Source organism: Clavelina lepadiformis, unplaced genomic scaffold, assembly GCF_947623445.1.
Source record: "Clavelina lepadiformis unplaced genomic scaffold, kaClaLepa1.1 scaffold_143, whole genome shotgun sequence".
Classification (NCBI taxonomy): domain Eukaryota; kingdom Metazoa; phylum Chordata; class Ascidiacea; order Aplousobranchia; family Clavelinidae; genus Clavelina; species Clavelina lepadiformis.
In genome coordinates, this window is record NW_027508310.1 from 7,501 (window position 1) to 10,000 (window position 2,500).

At 49.4% G+C, this 2,500-nt stretch overlaps 1 non-coding gene across 1 annotated transcript in view; it reads right to left on the reverse strand.

Moving 5' to 3' along the window:
- Positions 1-1,163, reverse strand: part of LOC143473160 (small subunit ribosomal RNA) — a 1,808-nt gene extending 645 nt beyond the window's left edge. The window contains exon 1 of the ribosomal RNA XR_013120449.1: positions 1-1,163. This exon is cut by the window's left edge and continues 645 nt beyond it. This is a non-coding gene — a ribosomal RNA (small subunit ribosomal RNA).
- Between the last annotated feature and the right edge of the window lie 1,337 nt (positions 1,164-2,500).

Genomic DNA, 2,500 nt, shown 5'->3' on the forward strand with positions numbered 1-2,500 from the left:
GGTGCCCTTCCGTCAATTCCTTTAAGTTTCAGCTTTGCAACCATACTTCCCCCGGAACCCAAAGACTTTGGTTTCCCGAAAGCTGCCGGAGAGGTCGTCAAAGTAACGCCCCCCGATCGCTAGTTGGCATCGTTTATAGTCAGAACTAGGACGGTATCTGATCGTCTTCGAACCTCTGACTTTCGCTCTTGATTAAAGAAAACATTCTTGGCAAATGCTTTCGCAGTTGTTCGTCTTGCGCCGATCCAAGAATTTCACCTCTAGCGGCACAGTACGAATGCCCCCGTCCGTCCCTCTTAATCATTACCTCGCGCTCCGAAAACCAACAAAATAGAACCGAGGTCCTATTCCATTATTCCATGCACCATTATTCAGGCGAACCGCCTGCTTTGAACACTCTAATTTTTTCAAAGTAAACGTTCCGGCCGCCGCCAACACTCAGTCAAGAGCACCGACGGTGAACCGAAGGTGAGGCCGGGCACGCCAGTACACGCCTTGCGACGGACCGACGGCCCGAGCCCAAAATCCAACTACGAGCTTTTTAACCGCAACAACTTAAATATACACTTTTGGAGCTGGAATTACCGCGGCTGCTGGCACCAGACTTGCCCTCCAATGGATACTCGTTAAAAGTTTTAGAGTGTACTCATTCCAATTACAGGGCCTCGTTAGAGTCCTGCATTGTTATTTTTCGTCACTACCTCCCCGCGTCGGGAATGGGTAATTTGCGCGCCTGCTGCCTTCCTTGGAAGTGGTAGCCGTTTCTCAGGCTCCCTCTCCGGAATCGAACCCTGATTCCCCGTCACCCGTAAGAACCTCGGTAGGCAGATACCGTACCGACGAAAGTTGATAGGGCAGACACTTGAATGATTTGTCGCCGGTGCAAGACCGTGCGATCCGCAAAGTTATCCAGAGTCACCAACGAGCACGGGCCGAGGCCCGGTCGGTTTTTGGTCTGATAAATGCACGCCTCCGTGAGTCGGCGCTTTTCGCATGTATTAGCTCTAGAATTACCACAGTTATCCAAGTAACACGTACGATCAAATGAACCATAACTGATTTAATGAGCCATTCGCAGTTTCACTGTACGAGAGCTCGTACTTACACTTGCATGGCTTAATCTTTGAGACAAGCATATGACTACTGGCAGGATCAACCAGGTAGCTATTCGCAGCAAACGAGGCTGCTGCGGGACGACGGGCGCCCCGCGTTTCTTTTCACACGTTCTCCGTGTACATCGCTACTCAAACACTACGCTCGCGGCTTGCACGAGCTCCGAAAACCGTCGATTCCGGACGCTGCCCGGCGATTCGAGTGCAATACTCGCGCCGAGGCACGCCGATAGCTTGCCACTGGATCCGACAGACCGCTCAAAACCCCGGCTAAGCATGGGCGACCGCGCGAACAGCATTACATCTGCCCATCGTGCCCGACGCCAACCGAGATCGATTCTGCTTCGATTCGCACTCGCGCGCGCATTCGCTCACACGACTGCCTGCTCCCTCATAGTAGTCACAGAATCCTGCATCGCCATGGTACCCCAGAACGGCCTCGGGATCGCGCGACCTCGCGGCCGGATTTGGAGTTTGGGAAGGTGCGTGGCCGCTTGCCGTGGCCGCCGAACCGCGCCCCGGCCGGGCACTGCGCGCAACTCGAACGTTTGGACTCTGAAAATATTTCCCAACGTTTGGACTTTAACTTTTTGTCGAGACTTGAAAAAATTTCAGAGTCCAAACATCGACCCGCGGCAAAAACTTTTCCGAGGTCGAAAAATCCGCGCTCGGTCAAGAGAATATGCGCGGCCTGGGCGTTTGGACTCTAACATTTTTTGGAGTGGATGGGAAAAATTTTCAGAGTCCAAAACACCGACCCGCGCGTGATGCTCTCCCGAGTTCGGAAAATCCGCGCCAGGTGAAAGCTATGCGCGCGACCTGGTCGTTTGGACTCTAAAAAATGTTCAAGTCTCATCACACCAACAAAAAGTTAAAGTCCAAACACCGACTCGCGGCTAAAGCTCTTCCGACTTGGGAAAATCCGCGGCGGGTGAGGGCTATCCGCGCGACCTGGGCGTTTGGACTTAACATTTTTTTGGTGTGAATCGACTTGAAAAAATTTCGAAGTCAAAAGTCTATAAAATTAATCTAATGCCATACAGTGTCAAAGTGCACAATTTTAATCGATATAATCATAACAATATATGTCATACAACAAAATCATCAAATAATCGTCAAGCAGCATTGCAAAGCTACGTGAGTCAATGCAAGGCAATGACAACGTATTTATCAATTAAAGTTATTGTTAAATTATAAAATAAAATTAAATTAAATTAAATTGAAGAGCTCAATTACGCCAATGTAACAGAGTGTCATACAAAATATATTGAATCACACACGTCCAAACGCTAAAGAAATATATCAAATGCACTCACCTGCCAGTCACCGTTTTGGGTAACTCAGAATAGACCGTCTTTCGTCGGGAATTGAGTTGATCATTGAACATT